Below are 18256 nucleotides of genomic sequence, written 5' to 3' on the forward strand. Positions count from 1 at the left end.
TGCGGGCATGCTGCACAATGGCTCTCAGAGTATTTTTGTTCTCTGGTGCAGGGTTCCGTCTTTAATGCTTTCTGAAGGAGTTGATACGGTGGTCTTACTCCAGCACCTCGTCATTGTAGAACCACCGGTCTCTTTTGTGAGTGTGTCCTGCAGATGTCTTTAGAATGGCGCATTATGCCGCCTGGATGAATACTTGTCAGTTTTTGCTCAGCTGTATGAATGTCTTTGGATACAGTGTATGTGGCCCACATATCATCAAGATAATCCCGGAACGCCTTTCAACTGGCCCTCTCTACATCCTATCCAGGAGGCATCACAAACGTTGGGGCCGTTGATATTGAAGGTGATGATCACTTCAAAGCGGTCACTGACGAGGTTGGGATGAATTTCCTGTATGGTTAGTGGTGCGAGCTCTCTTGTTCCGGAAGTAAGGTCAAGGCGGCTGCCTGACAGGTATGTGGGGCCTCCATAATTTAGCAGCTTTACCTCTTGAATATCGTGTTGCAGATGATACCTGTGAATGGTCAGTGCTACGAGACCCTTCCTGGTGAAAGACTGCATTGGAGATGAATTCTAAGCAGAGGATATTACCTGGGTTACTGTAGTCTGTGGGGCCTGCTGAGGGTTGGATTTCTTCAATGTGAGCGCCTGAGCCTGTTGCCAGGGAAGCCTGCATAACTATGTCAATTGATTGACTGACTGATAAATGCTTGAGGAGTTTCACATACCCCGAATGTGAATAAAATGGATACGATTCAGTGAGCAGTTCATTAACATATAATCCCACCCATTTAAAGAGACTTTGACTTAAACTATTAACTAAAACCGGCTTTATATGCATTCAGCAAAGTCAATCCACCCATGTTTACGATGCTTAAATCAACTTCCATCCGAGCTTTGAATTCTAAACTAGAAATATTTGTCAGAATTGTGATTTTTAGAGAGTATTTCACACATACGCATGGAGGCTCTACCTGATTAGATACTGAGAAATCTACTCATTTTTGGAAATCGAATGGGTAAAAATAGGAACGGGGAAACTGAGCCTCCCTTGTGAAATATACAATGATCCTGCGGACATATTGGTAGTACGAAAGTTTACTTCACGCTAAAGAAATTTACAATAACCAATTCTTTTTATGAAGAGTTTTAATTCTTTTTTTCAAATTGATTTTTGCCCTTCCATCACCTGCGAGAATTGTCTTGCCGCGCCAGTCAACGTTTCTACTCCTCTGGTGTTTTGCTGAATTCTTTGTTTCCATTTTCCTTTTAACATACCCTAACAAATTTTGTCCATATCGCAACGCATCTTGAGCAATAGTTTTCAATCCTTTTAGAAATTAAAATATTCATCCACCTCTCCCATATGCTTTATACAACGTAATATTTTCTAATTCATCTCCTTTCACTCTCGAGGTGTTGTAGGAGGGGAAAATTCTGTCCTCATTTTGACTGCTTATACAATGTTAACAAATTTAGATTTTCCTTGTCTTTTTATGCTGACATCATTCAATATAAAAAGATAAGTACACATACTGAGTACACATACTGAGTACACATATTGAGTACACATACTGAATACACAGTGTACACATAATGAGCACACATAATGAGTTCGCATACAGTCCAGATTTTATTATGTGGAATCGATCTGCCTTTCTAAACCGGGAGTTTGGTAGCCACTTGTTCAATAATCTTTGTATTAATAATTTTATATATCGTGGTGTCAGAATTACTTCTTAATGTGTTTGTATCTAATAAACCCATAATAGATATTAGTTGGTTCCCGAAATTAATAGGTTCTATGAGATCGGCGTTTATAAGCATATAATTTATATCAGATTCGGGATATGGTGCATTATCTGCTCTGATCCGTTTATTTAAATAACCTCTTGTTTCCTGGTTTTCTTAAATCTGTACATATATAATATGTGTTCGGTACAAACCCTAATATATTAGGTCCTTGACTAAATAACAACCCCACATTTCCATTCGAAAATGTATCATAATGACGAACGAGTATATTCCGTTGAGGTTTTATTAAAATTGATAATTTTAGTGTCATAAGTTAGCACAATATAATCTGAAGAAATGATAACTCTTAAATGAGTTTTAAACTGATAAGACACTTTATTACTACTATCAGTACTAATGGCCTAGAGAATTCTAATTACATCAACTCCCAGCATTTAAAATTTATGGGTCAGGGAAGGATTTAAAATTTATGTGTCAGGGAAGGATAGAGCCCGCCTCCTGGCAGTGAGAGTTCCTCATACAGGTGACTGACAGTTGGCTGTTCCCAACTCCAGCCTTGGCACACGCCTCGACCCACAGACCATCCGCATTGTTGTTGCCCATCGACTTGCCGCCCCAATTCTCACCGAACACAGGTGTATTTGTGGCAGTGAAGAAGCAGACCGATTCTGGTACCATGGTCTTGTGTGCCGTAACTCCGAGGGAAAGATTGCAAGACATGAGGAGGTTAAGAACATTATCAAGAGGAGCCTCACAACAGCCGGATGCCCAGCAGTAAGGGAGCCACCCCAACTATGCAGATCTGATGGCAGCCAGAAGCGTCCAGCTGGTATCACACTTCAAGCCTGGACAGATGGTAAGCAGGTGGTGTGGGACTACACATGTTCATCTATCTTGGCTGATACCTATCTCCAATACACCAAGGAGGAAGGAGGGGCAGCCGCCAGCTTCAGAGAGTCCCAGAAGTCTAGAAAATATGGATAACTTGCCCATAGGATAACTTGCCCATAGGCTCAGAGACCCTTGGTTCATGGGGAAAGAGTGCATCTAAGTTCCTTAAGGAGCTGGGCTCCCAGGGCAGCTAGTTTTCTGTTCCAGCGACTCAGCACTGCTCAGCCTGCTGTATTTTGGGCACACGCCACAGTTCTAAAGAGCTGAATGAGATTTTTTCATTATAAACAGTGACAAACACGTAGCAGTATGTACTAGACAAGTATCTCTCACATCTCATGTACTGTATATGCCATCTTTATATCAACACTGTATCTCTTAAACCTTTTGTACCATATCATGTAATAAAATATACCTATTGGTAAAAAAACAATAAAAAGATGGGGTGGTAGGGGAAGTGGAATATTCAAACGGCTTCAGGAAGAAATCCAAATATTCTTCCTTGAAGTCTTTTTATCCACTTCTCCGAGGCTATGGCTCCCACAATTTACACCAGAGGTTCTTCCCATACTTATATACGTATTTCTTGTATAAAATGGAGCTTGTTGAAAATTATATTTTTCAAAGGTACTTCTTAAGAAACATTGCTATCCAAGATAATAGGCGCATAAAGTTCATTGATGAAAGTACATGGTGTGTTGTCCGGATACACATCCTTATACTCACATGCAAAATGTTCAGTCATCTTACCCACCCTCTCGTATCACCTCTACTTGATAAATCTATTAAAGCACAAATATTATAAACACTTACCGCATAGGGATGACATAGTATTGTATTTTTTTTAAAAGAAACTCACAAATCGAGATCTCTTAATACGTTTGGCACTCTGTTAGACCTGCAATTGTTCTGATCCCTTGAATTTCTGATGACTTCAAATTGAATACTTGAAATATTTAAAATAAAAGGTTCATATTTTCGATAAATCCAGGGAATTGATTCTCTTTTGCGAATTTACGTGAGTTATGGCTAAGGTATTTAATACTTTGAAAATATATTTTTTTTCCAGAAGTAGGGTTGAAAGATCTTCATCCTCCTAACTAATCAGGTTGCCAATTTGACGTTTTTCAGAGCATAGTTCTAGCTGCCCAGACACCTTCTGTTCCGAGTAGGGAAATTAGATCTAACAAAAATGATCCCAAATGGATAAACAATATATTAAAACATCTCATTGGTCAAAACAGAGACATATATAGGCGTATCAAAAGAGGGGATGGGCAGTTAAGAATCAATATATTCAATTTAAGAGGGAAAAACAAAAAGGAATAAGAAAAGCAAAAAGGGATTATGAGGCTAAGGTCACAAGGGATTCGAAGACTAACCCAAAAGTGTTCTTTCAGGTATACAGAAGTAAGATTAGAGACAAGATAGGCTCACTTAAAAGTAACTCAGGTCAGATCATTGACAGTGATAAGCATATGTGTGAAGTTTTCAAAACCTACTTCCTCTCAGTTTTTACCCAGGAAATTACAAGCGAAATTCCTGAAATAATAGATTATGTAGAACAGGACGACAATAAACTATGCACAGTTGTGGTAACTAGTGACATGGTCCTCACACAAATAGATAAATTAAAACCTAACAAATCCCCAGACCCTGATGAACTGTTTACAAGGGTGTTAATGGAATGTAAAGAGGAACTTAGCATACCTTTGGCTAATCTTTTCAATATATCACTACGAACTGGCATAGTGCCTGATAAGTGGAAAATGGCAAATGTAATACCTATTTACAAGGCAGGCCCATAGTGGGAAAATTTATAGAATCAATAATTGCCGAAGCAATTCGTAGCCATCTTGATTGGGATAAATTGATTAGTGAATCTCAACATGGTTTTACAAAGGGGCGTTCCTGTCTTATGAATTTGCTAACTTTTTTCACTAAGGTGTTTGAGGAGGTAGATCATGGTAATTAATATGATTTTGTGTATATGAACTTCAGTAAGGCTTTCGATAGAGTTCTACATCAGAGGCTATTGAGGAAACTTAAGGCACACGGAATAGGAGAAGAAATTTTTTCCTGGGTAGAGGCGTGGCTGACAAATAGGCAGCAGAGAATTTGCATAAATGGGGAGAAATCAGAATGGAGGCACGTCACAGGTGGTGTTCCACAGGGGTCGGTGTTGGGCCCGTTGTTGTTCACAATTTACATAAACGACATAAATGAGGAGATAAATAGCAACATAAGCAAATTGGCTGATGACACCAAAATAGGCCGTCCAATTCATTCTAATGAGGACACTAGAGCACTGCAAGATGATTTGAATAAACTGATGCAATGGTCGGACAAGTGGATGATGCAGTTTAATATAGACAAATGCAAAGTACTAAATATTGGACTGGGACCGTGCCACATATATACTAAATAATGTAGGTTTTAATAGTACTGATTGCGAAAAGGATTTAGGAGTTCTGGTTAGCAGTAATCTAAAACCAAGATAACAGTGCATTAGTGATCGCAATAAAGTTAACAGAATCCTTGGCTTCATATCTAGAAGTATAAGTAATAGAAGTCATCAGGTTGTTCTTCAACTCTATATATCCTTGGTTAGGTCTCATATAGATTATGCTGCACAGTTCTGGTCACCGTATTACTGAATGGATATAAATGCTCTGGAAAACGTACAGAGGAGGATGATAAAGTTGATCCCATGTATCAGAAATATTCCCTATGAGCACTGACTGATGGCCCTGAATCTACACTCTCTCGAAAGTCGTAGAATTAGGTGGTGATATGATCGAGGTGTATAAATGGAAAACAGGAATAAATAAAGGGGATGTAAATAACGTGCTGAAAATTTCCAGCCAAGACAGGACTCGCACCAATTGTTTCAAGTTGGAATAATTCAGATTCAGGAAGGATATAGGAAAACACTGATTTGGTAACAGAATTGTGGATGAGTGGAACAAACTGCCGAGTACAGTTATAGAGGTTAAAACGTTGTGTAGTTTTAAAAATAGGTTAGATAAATACATGAGTGGGTGTGGGTTGGTGTGAATTGGGCCTGACTAGCTTGTGTTACTAGGTCTGATGCCGTGCTCCTTCCTTAATTGGATGTGACCTGACTAGGTGGACATTGGACTAATCCGGGGGGGGGGACATGGACTTGCTTCGCATGGGTCAGTAGGCCTGTTGTAGTGTTCCTTCTGTCTTATGTTCTTATCACCGGATTGATCTGCAAAACATTTTTCATAGACTTGACATATTCGATATTCCTGGGTAGCACTATTAAATACATAAAAGTTATCATGTCTGGGGTAGTGGGCGAATGAACCGAGTTGCGTGCTGGTGTGGGAAGAGGTGTCTCTACCCTTTTCATGTATTTGAGGCTTGTGGAAACATTACGTGTTCCATTCAAGCAAGTCTTAGGAGATCTTCCATTGTTTACTGATTCTTTCGCTGACTATGTTCTAGTTGCGACTTGGGAAAATGGAAATTATTTTGCCATCCATAATAGAGGTTAGAACGAGCTAAAATTCCTTCATGATTTAGTAAACAATTTAGTAATGATATTGGCTACAAATGGCAAAACAATACCTAGAAAATTATCTGCTCTAATGGTCAATAAATATTTCCTTTCATTTGCTACTAATATTCTTACACATCAAGCATTTCATTTCTTTGTATTTTTCTTATAATAGTCGAGGCAATTCGTAATTTCTTCTCGATAATATTAGGACTGAAGAAGCCACTCGTGGCGAAACGTTTCCTTTAATAAATGTCCTGAACTGTACATAAGTGTCTTTTTCCACATCTTGTCGGTATCACCATACCATTTCCTCTTAAAAATCTCAGTTATACAGTTTATATGGATTTTTTAAATTGTTCTAACAAATCTGTACGATCACTTCGGTTGAGACCGGTGAGAACGAACAAGAAATGTTTACGTTTCTCGAGCAAAGATTTTTCATGGTTTAATAAATTCAGTCTCTGCGACCCATGAATTAAGTGTTGAATCCAACTTTATATGACATTCAGTAAAGTGAATTTCCTCTGATATTTTTCTACCTAGAACTGTGTAAATAATAAATGTTTCCACTGTTGAAGCAGGAATCAGTTAATAAATTAGACACATGTGCAACTCTTGGGTATCTTTATTAGGGAAACGTTTCGCCACACAGTGGCTTCAGCAGTCCATAGACAGGAGAAACTTGAAGAACAGGAGGAGAATGAGGTAATCAGTCCCTCAACCTTGAGTCGATGTGGTCATTCTCCTCCTGTTCTTCAAGTTTCTCTTGTGTATGGTCTGATGAAGCCACTGTGTGGCGAAACGTTTCCTTAATAAAGATACCCAAGAGCTGCACATGTGTCTAATTTATCAACGTGTCGGTTCTGTGAACCATTCATCTACAGGAATCAGTTATTCGATGACTTTACCATTCAAGTCTCTAAGATAATATATCGTTACAGCTTGAGAAGTTTTTATTCTAGATATATTAAAAGAGTTCTGAATTCTAAATTTGAAATCTACGATTAAATTTAGCTCTTTGGACGACCACAGTGCGTACTATCTGGCAGACAGAAAATATCTTACTGACTTGTTTCTAGATGAAACCTCGTTGTTTATAGTTTATTTGAAATTATTTCCAAATATCTTCCAGGGAGGTGGTTTCATGCGCTTGTAAAGGAGTTTTCCCACCAATACCTGAGTGTGGAGTAATGTTAGATGTCTTCACCATTAATGCCCCGTAAGACGGGTGTAAAGTTTAACGTGTTATGGGTTGTTACATACTTATAAATCTTACGATTCAGCTTTTACAACACTCGCTTAGCAATGGAAGCCTTTGTCTCCTTCGACAAATCATGATAAATCTTATGTGTTTAGTTTTCAGATAAGTTTTGATGTGCCTACTGAGGAATTTGGTAACTTTATCCATGAAAAGCCCTTCCAATCTACAGTTTCTAGCATTCTCTTAAATACTTCTAAAGTGCTCAGAGTATCTTTCTTTCTGTTGCTTGAAAATATCTTGAAAACACTTCTATACAAACAAGAAAAAAGTTATAACCTTCATTATGGAGTGTTAATACTGACATTCTGCCGACAACACACGTTAAAACAACTTTCGGTTTGTGAGCAAGAATTGTTCAGGGATTTTTTTTATTCAGTACGTGCAGTGTATACTTTCTGTTCTTAAGAAAGAAATCCTTAATATCTCTCAAGCATATGCTAGGGTTACTTTTAACAGTATCATGTAACCTTTTAATACCACCTAAAGAACCCACATTTGTGTTCTTTAGGTGGTATTAAAAGATCTCGTTTATGCATTTATAAATAACTGGATAGAAGTTTTCACCCATTGTATTGGTTAACTACTGCAGACTTTCTGGTGTATATAACACCAGATCTTCCATTAAATACCCGAAAGGTGAACGACTTATGGCTGCTATGTATATATCAGCAAATTCTTTAGATTGACCTTTTCCAAATATATGTAAACCCAATGTCACGACTTGACTTGGATTATGCATTTTGAATAAAACAAAATGTGTGGCATTTAATGTGAACATAGAGCTGTAATGTCCACCATGAAATACGTTTTGAGTAATCATGATTACAGATAAATTTATATGGTAAATGAATTGAGAATTATCTCGCTTGCAGAGCCTTATAGAAGCTAATCATCAACTTTTAACAAAGTATTTTTCAGTGACTTTGGTAATATTTTTGAGATGAATAATTTCTTTATGAGCACTAAATTTATGAGAAATTTCTAGGTTTCCTAAGGGGTAGGTTGTAATACTGTATATGATAATATCTTGGATTGTTTCATGATATAACTTTATGATTTTGCTTGCAAAATGGTTCTTTCCGTTGTTGGAATGACCACGTAAAACGATTCTAGAAGGGAAATGAAACAAGTCAATATACCAGCAGACGTGTATACTTCGAAATCGATTTTGAAACAATGTAAAATCTTTGATTTTTTTTTTTGCTTTAATATGGAATTTGTGTAGGACACTTCAGATGGAGAACACAGATGTGAGGGGGTACATGATTAGAGGCAAAGAATGAGAGATTTTTTTGTTAAGATATTTGAAGAAGGATCAACTTTTAATGATTACTTGAAGAACATTGTTTCGTGGTCGGCGTCTGGAGAAGTCGGCGAGTCTATTGATCAGTGTCCCTAGAAGTTTAATGAGTTCCAGGTACATCTGACGTAGCAGGTGGGAGGCAACACACTGAATATAATGAGTACTTTCTTTTGAAGGAAATGGTTTTATGGTCGGTGTTTAGAGAAGTTAACGAGTCTTTCATTACAGTGGCACTAGAAATTTAACCAGTTCTTGATACATCTAACGAAGCAGATGAAAGGCGAGACAAAAAATAATGAAATGATTTGTCTTACTCTATCCATGATTCAGACTCCGGCTATAAAATTTGGTGTCTTCCAGATGAGTCTGAAACATGGGACAAACAGGTGTGATGTGACACCACGAGTAATAAAACGAGTACTTTCTCTTGAAGGAACTTGTTTTATGCTTTTCAGGTGCGCCTGATGCCTGATGCAAACAGGTGAGCCAAGTGCTGTTATAAAATTTCATGAGATTCAGATAGGCCTGACGCCAGGCCCAACAGGTGGTTCGAGACCTTTTGTAGTTTTTCAGATGCAGGGGTGAAAATTGTATTACAAAATCTACCAATATACGCCTTACGATAAATTTTAGAAGTTAATACCCTCCCTTATTCGAGAACTATAAAGACGAGCTGAAAGTGCGCCAGCGGCTCTCTCGAAGCATCGTCATGGAGTCGAATACAGTAAATACAGTTGAGTTAATGACCTCTTTATGGTGGGAAGCGGCGTATGTTGTTTAGAAGTTTTGCGTGTCTGTGTGTGTCAGGTGAGCTAATGACTTTCATGATATGGAATGGGCAAGTGTTATTTATAAGACATATTTGTAAGAATCATAGTTCTATGAATTATTACCCATTTCGTTGGAAACATTTCTCTAAAATGTGTATTTGTCTTCTGCAGGTTCATTCAAGACCAAAATTCGTAAAAATTTAAAGGCTGCTATGCAATTGTCAAGAAGAGAAAGGCCATAAACATAAAGATACTCTATCTAATCAAGGAAAAACTATTACTGATGGAGTTTTATGCACAACTAGATAACACCTATTACAAGGATAAATCAAAAGGGTGAATGAGTTATGAGATATTGCATCTTCTGATTAGATGTTACACACCAAGTCCAGACTGTAGGAAAGTGAACGTAAGTCGTTTTTAATGAGAGTTTTATCAATATTCTTTAATTAAAGTTTAAATTAAAAATTTGTTGAAAGCATGAATGATGGTAGTGACTGATAAAATCTTTTCCAAAAGAACTGGAAGTAACCCACTTCTTCCACTTCAGTATCGAAGCAGTATAGATCACTTCAGCACAGAAGCGGGATAGACCCCCTCACTTCTGCACCACTAGCACCCTCTCACAGCAGCGGGATAGACCCCCTATCTACCGCACCACCAGCACCCTCTCACAGCAGCGGGATAGACCCCCTATCTACCGCACCACCAGCACCCTCTCACAGAAGCGGGATAGACCCCCTCTCTATCACATCACCAGCACCCTCTCACAGCAGCGGGACAGACTCCCTTCACTACCACACCACCAGCACCCTCTCACAGTAGTGGGATAAACCCCCCTCACTACCGCACAACCCACACCCTCTTACAGCAGTAGGATAAACCCCCCTCACTACTGCAAAACCAGCACACCACCACTACCACACCACCAGCACCCTCTCACAGTAGTGGGATAAACCCCCCTCACTACCGCACAACCCACACCCTCTTACAGCAGTAGGATAAACCCCCCTCACTACTGCAAAACCAGCACCTTCTCACAGAAGTATGATAAACCCCCCTCTCTACCACACCACCAGCACCCTCTCACAGCAGCAGGACAGACCCCCTCACTACCACACCACCAGCACCCTCTCACAGCAGCAGGACAGACCCCCTCACTACCACACCACCAGCACCCTCTCACAGCAGCAGGACAGACCCCCTCACTACCACACCACCAGCACCCTCTCACAGCAGCAGGACAGACCCCCTCACTACCACACCACCAGCACCCTCTCACAGCAGCAGGACAGACCCCCTCACTTCTGCACCACTAGCACCCTCTCACAGCAGCGGGATAGACCCCCTATCTACCGCACCACCAGCACCCTCTCACAGCAGCGGGATAGACCCCCTATCTACCGCACCACCTGCACCCTCTCACAGAAGCAGGATAGACCCCCTCTCTATCACATCACCAGCACCCTCTCACAGCAGCGGGACAGACTCCCTTCACTACCACACCACCAGCACCCTCTCACAGTAGTGGGATAAACCCCCCTCACTACCGCACAACCCACACCCTCTTACAGCAGTAGGATAAACCCCCCTCACTACTGCAAAACCAGCACCTTCTCACAGAAGTATGATAAACCCCCCTCTCTACCACACCACCAGCACCCTCTCACAGCAGCAGGACAGACCCCCTCACTACCACACCACCAGCACCCTCTCACAGCAGCAGGACAGACCCCCTCACTACCACACCACCAGCACCCTCTCACAGCAGCAGGACAGACCCTCTCACTACCACACCACCAGCACCCTCTCACAGCAGCAGGACAGACCCCCTCACTACCACACCACCAGCACCCTCTCACAGCAGCAGGACAGACCCCCTCACTACCACACCACCAGCACCCTCTCACAGCAGCAGGACAGACCCCCTCACTACCACACCACCAGCACCCTCTCACAGCAGCAGGACAGACCCCCTCACTACCACTCCTCCAGCACCTTCTCACAGCAGCAGGACAGACCCCCTCACTACCACACCACCAGCACCCTCTAACAGCAGCAGGACAGACCCCCTCACTACCACACCACCAGCACCCTCTCACAGCAGCAGGACAGACTCCCTCACTACCACACCACCAGCACCCTCTCACAGCAGCAGGACAGACCCCCTCACTACCACTCCACCAGCACCCTCTCACAGCAGCAGGACAGACCCCCTCACTACCACACCACCAGCACCCTCTCACAGCAGCAGGACAGACCCCCTCACTACCACACCACCACCACCCTCTCACAACAGCAGGAGAGACCCCCTCACTACCACTCCACCAGCACCCTCTCACAGCAGCAGGACAGACCCCCTCACTACCACACCACCAGCACCCTCTCACAGCAGCAGGACAGACCCCCTCACTACCACACCACCAGCACCCTCTCACAGCAGCAGGACAGACCCCTCACTACCACACCACCAGCACCCTCTCACAGCAGCAGAACAGACCCCCTCACTACCACACCACCAGCACCCTCTCACAGCAGCAGGACAGACCCTCTCACTACCACACCACCAGCACCCTCTCACAGCAGCAGGACAGACCCCCTCACTACCACACCACCAGCACCCTCTCACAGCAGCAGAACAGACCCCCTCACTACCACACCACCAGCACCCTCTCACAGCAGCAGGACAGACCCCCTCACTACCACTCCACCAGCACCCTCTCACAGCAGCAGGACAGACCCCTTCACTACCACTCCACCAGCACCCTCTCACAGCAGCAGGACAGACCCCCTCACTACCACACCACCAGCACCCTCTCACAGCAGCAGGACAGACTCCCTCACTACCACACCACCAGCACCCTCTCACAGCAGCAGGACAGACCCCCTCACTACCACTCCACCAGCACCCTCTCACAGCAGCAGGACAGACCCCCTCACTACCACACCACCAGCACCCTCTCACAGCAGCAGGACAGACCCCCTCACTACCACACCACCAGCACCCTCTCACAGCAGCAGGACAGACCCCCTCACTACCACTCCACCAGCACCCTCTCACAGCAGCAGGACAGACCCTCTCACTACCACACCACCAGCACCCTCTCACAGCAGCAGGACAGACTCCCTCACTACCACACCACCAGCACCCTCTCACAGCAGCAGGACAGACCCCCTCACTACCACTCCACCAGCACCCTCTCACAGCAGCAGGACAGACCCCCTCACTACTACACCACCAGCACCCTCTCACAGCAGCAGGACAGACCCCCTCACTACCACACCACCAGCACCCTCTCACAGCAGCAGGACAGACCCCCTCACTACCACACCACCAGCACCCTCTCACAGCAGCAGGACAGACCCCCTCACTACCACACCACCAGCACCCTCTCACAGCAGCAGGACAGACCCCCTCACTACCACACCACCAGCACCCTCTCACAGCAGCAGGACAGACCCCCTCACTACCACACCACCAGCACCCTCTCACAGCAGCAGGACAGACCCCCTCACTACCACTCCACCAGCACCCTCTCACAGCAGCAGGACAGACCCCCTCACTACCACACCACCAGCACCCTCTCACAGCAACAGGACAGACCCCTCACTACCACACCACCAGCACCCTCTCACAGCAGCAGGACAGACCCCCTCACTACCACACCACCAGCACCCTCTCACAGCAGCAGGACAGACCCCCTCACTACCACACCACCAGCACCCTCTCACAGCAGCAGGACAGACCCCCTCACTACCACTCCACCAGCACCCTCTCACAGCAGCAGGACAGACCCTCTCACTACCACACCACCAGCACCCTCTCACAGCAGCAGGACAGACTCCCTCACTACCACACCACCAGCACCCTCTCACAGCAGCAGGACAGACCCCCTCACTACCACTCCACCAGCACCCTCTCACAGCAGCAGGACAGACCCCCTCACTACTACACCACCAGCACCCTCTCACAGCAGCAGGACAGACCCCCTCACTACCACACCACCAGCACCCTCTCACAGCAGCAGGACAGACCCCCTCACTACCACACCACCAGCACCCTCTCACAGCAGCAGGACAGACCCCCTCACTACCACACCACCAGCACCCTCTCACAGCAGCAGGACAGACCCCCTCACTACCACACCACCAGCACCCTCTCACAGCAGCAGGACAGACCCCCTCACTACCACACCACCAGCACCCTCTCACAGCAGCAGGACAGACCCCCTCACTACCACTCCACCAGCACCCTCTCACAGCAGCAGGACAGACCCCCTCACTACCACACCACCAGCACCCTCTCACAGCAACAGGACAGACCCCTCACTACCACACCACCAGCACCCTCTCACAGCAGCAGGACAGACCCCCTCACTACCACACCACCAGCACCCTCTCACAGCAGCAGGACAGACCCCCTCACTACCACACCACCAGCACCCTCTCACAGCAGCAGGATAGACCCCCCTCTCTACCACACCACCAGCACCCTCTCACAGCAGCAGGACAGACCCCCTCACTACCACTCCACCAGCACCCTCTCACAGCAGCAGGACAGACCCCCTCACTACCACACCACCAGCACCCTCTCACCGAGCTGATTTGCCTCAAGACGATATGAGTGTTTTATGTATGCATCCTCCCTCACATTAAACTTAAGAATTCACCCCACTGTTATGATTACACAGAATATTTAATTAAGGTGATGCAGAATATGGGCAATTTGTGATTAACTTACTATTTGAAATTGTAGATGATTCAGTAAAGTCATATGATCGCTGGGCGAAGTACATACTAAACAGTCTAAGGAATGAACCTCATGAGAAGGAGAGGTTTAGGATGGATCGTTGAGCCATTTAATTTAGAATTTTTATAAGAAGAATATAAAATTCTACTTGGATCATATCTTCATTATTCAAAGAAGCTTTGGTGGAGACAGTATATATTCAATCCGGAGTTAAATTATGGTTTATGTGGATTTAGAGCTTTCACGGTTTACAATTGTCTCAAGTGGAAATAAAAATGGAAAAATACACCCAAACTTTTTAAAACTAAGAATGGGCGTCTCAACCACGTAATAGTAGTAGCAGAAGTAAAAATAGTACAATCATAGTTAGATAGGCTGTGTCTGAGAAAAACCTTTCAACATCACATTACAATGATCTCGAGAACAGGCAATAATCTGTTGATCAGCAATTGCATATAGATCAGAGCTCGATTTCCATACGCAAACTTTTGCTTGCCTTATTCAGGAAAAACTACATTGCCAAACTCGCAAGTTTTACCTATTCGGCACCACACACACACACACACACACACACACACACACACACACACACACACACAAAGATATTACAGAAGTAGCATCGGCAATGGCTACATCGAACACAGACAACAGGTCCGAAGGAAGCATGGAAACTAAACTGTATGCAGAGGTCCTGTCAAACCCACATGGGGCCAAAACAAAGACAGGTAGCACTCTAGGACAGAAAGAGAGGTTGGAAGACATTGAAGGAACTAGGACATGTGCAAGGACCTTACCAGATGCCTGTGGGGGCCAGGAGCAGGTGAGCAGGAAGGATAAACCAAGAAGCATAGGGGCCATAACGAGGGAAGGGACTGAAGGAAGGAACACTCCACGGGAAGGAACTAAAACACATCAGAGGATGCAATGGGAGTCACAGTGGGAGGTGGAAAGGGAGAGATCCGTGTTTGTCTATGGGCTAGACGAAGCTAAAGGGGAAACTTATGATGAAAGAAAGCAGGAGGAGAAAAATGCGATTGAAGACATCATGAAGGTGATAGGCGAGGGGGACATGACCCAGGTGGCAAATTTTCGGAGAATTGGGTGGTTCACAAAGAAAAGGAATCGGCCTCTCAAAGTAATTTTCAAGGCAGAATCAACCCGAACCATGATCCTGCAGGAGAAAGCACGGCTGAGAGGCAAGCAGGAGTTCCGGAGTGTGTACCTCGACCGAGACAGAACACAGGACGAAAGGAAGACAATGAAAGAGAGTTCAAAAACGAAAGGAGAAATGGGAGGAAATGAAAAAGGAGAGCAGAATAACCCAGGATCAAATGGAAAGACAAGCGCACCCCCCAGAAACACCTGCAGAAGGACTCCAGCTACGACACCCCCAAGGCAACTGAACAATCCAAACCAACCATCACACACCGATCCCTCTGTTTCCACCCCCCGCACCACAGTTACAGTATTAGAACAGAAGTTGAAGGTTTGGTACACAAATGCAGATGGATTAACGAATAAACATGAGGAATGGCAAGAAAGAATCAATGAGAAGTCCCCAGACATCATAGCAGTTACAGAAACAAAACTCATGGAGACAATAACAGATGCAATCTCCCCACCAGGATACCAGATCATGAGGAAAGATAGAAGGGGCAGGGGGGGAGGTGCGGTTGCTCTGCTCGTAAAAAACAGATGGAAATTCGAGAAAATGGAAGGAATAGATGAGACGGGAGAAAGAGACTACATAGCAGGTACACTTCAGTCTGGGGAACACAAAGTGGTCATTGCAGTGATATATAATCCACCACAGAACTGCAGGAGGCCAAGAGAGGAATATGAAGAGAGCAACAGAGCAATGGTGGACACACTTGCTGAGGTGGCAAGAAGAGCTCACTCCAGCAGAACAAAGTTGCTGGTTATGGGGGATTTCAACCACAGGGAGATTGACTGGGAAAACCTGGAGCCACATGGGGGTCCCGAAACATGGAGAGCCAGGATGTTGGACGTGGTGCTGGAAAACCTCATGCACCAACATGTTAAGGACACTACCAGAGTGAGAGGGGAGGATGAACCAGCAAGATTGGACCTTGTGTTCACCCTGGGCAGCTCAGACATTGAGGACATCAAGTATGAGAGTCCCCTAGGAGCTAGCGACCACGTGGTTCTGTGCTTTGAATACATAGTAGAGCTGCAAGTGGAGAGAATAACAGGAGTAGAATGGGAAAAGCCTGACTATAAAAGAGGGGACTACATAGGGTTGAAGAACTTCCTGCGGGAGGTCCAGTGGGACAGAGAACTGGCAGGAAAGCCAGTAAATGAAATGATGGAATATGTAGCAACAAAATGCAAGGAGGCAGTGGAAAGGTTCATTCCCAAGGGCAACAGTAACAATGGGAAGACCAGAACAAGCCCCTGGTTCACCCGACGGTGTAAGGAGGCAAAAACAAAGTGCAATAGAGAATGGAAAAAGTACAGAAGGCAGAGAACACACGAAAATAGGGAGATCAGTCGCAGAGCCAGGAATGAGTACGCACAGGTAAGGAGGGAGGCCCAGCGACAGTATGAAAATGACATAGCATCGAGAATCAAGACTGACCCGAAACTGTTGTATAGCCACATCAGGAGGAAGACAACAGTCAAAGACCAGGTGATCAGATTAAGGACAGAAGGTGGAGAACTCACAAGAAATGATCAGGAGGTATGTGAGGAGCTGAACAGGAGATTTAAGGAAGTTTTTACAGTAGAGACAGGAAGGGCTGTGGGAAGACAGCACAGAAGGGAACATCAAGAGGGAATATACCAACAAGTGTTGGATGACATACGAACAACTGAGGAGGAGGTGAAGAAGCTCTTAAGTGACCTTGACACCTCAAAGGCGATGGGACCAGACAACATCTCCCCATGGGTCCTTAGAGAAGGAGCAGAGATGCTGTGTGTGCCTCTAACCACAATCTTCAACACATCCCTTGAAACTGGGCAACTACCTGAGAAATGGAAGACAGCTAATGTAGTCCCCATATTTAAGAAAGGAAACAGAAACGAGGCACTAAACTACAGACCTGTGTCTCTGACATGTATTGTGTGCAAAGTCATGGAGAAGATTATCAGGAGGAGAGTGGTCGAACACCTGGAAAGGAACAAGATTATAAATGAAAACCAGCATGGGTTCATGGAAGGCAAATCTTGTATCACAAACCTCCTGGAGTTTTATGACAAGGTAACAGAAGTAAGACACGAGAGAGAGGGTTGGGTAGATTGCGTTTTCCTAGACTGCAGGAAGGCCTTTGACACAGTTCCCCGCAAGAGATTAGTGCAGAAGCTGGAGGATCAGGCACACGTTAAAGGAAGGGCACTGCAATGGATAAGGGAATACCTGACAGGGAGGCAGCAACGAGTCATGGTACGTGAAGAGGTATCACAGTGGGCGCCTGTTACGAGCGGGGTCCCACAGGGGTCAGTTCTAGGACCAGTGCTATTTTTGATATATGTGAATGACATGATGGAAGGAATAGACTCTGAAGTGTCCCTGTTCGCAGATGACGTGAAGTTGATGAGAAGAATTAAATCGGACGAGGATGAGGCAGGACTGCAAAGAGACCTGGAGAGGCTGGACATGTGGTCCAGTAACTGGCTTCTCGAATTCAATCCAGCCAAATGCAAAGTCATGAAGATTGGGGAGGGGCAAAGAAGACTGCAGACAGAGTATAGGCTAGGTGGACAAAGACTACAGACCTCACTCAGAGAGAAAGACCTTGGGGTGACCATAACACCGAGCACATCACCGGAGGCACACATCAACCAAATAACCGCTGCAGTATACGGGTGCCTGGCAAACCTGAGAATAGCGTTCCAATACCTTAATAAGGAATCGTTCAAGACACTGTACACTGTGTATGTTAGGCCCATACTGGAGTATGCAGCACCAGTCTGGAACCCACACCTGGTCAAGCACGTCAAGAAGTTAGAGAAAGTACAAAGGTTTGCAACAAGGCTA

At 44.6% G+C, this 18256-nt stretch overlaps 1 protein-coding gene across 1 annotated transcript in view; it reads left to right on the top strand.

Annotated features, from left to right (window-relative positions):
• Window positions 1-18256, top strand: part of LOC128685517 (uncharacterized) — a 138057-nt gene that overhangs the window by 42567 nt on the left and 77234 nt on the right. The gene's annotated exons all lie outside the window — the stretch shown is intronic.

Source organism: Cherax quadricarinatus, chromosome 8, assembly GCF_038502225.1.
Source record: "Cherax quadricarinatus isolate ZL_2023a chromosome 8, ASM3850222v1, whole genome shotgun sequence".
In the NCBI taxonomy this organism is placed as follows: domain Eukaryota; kingdom Metazoa; phylum Arthropoda; class Malacostraca; order Decapoda; family Parastacidae; genus Cherax; species Cherax quadricarinatus.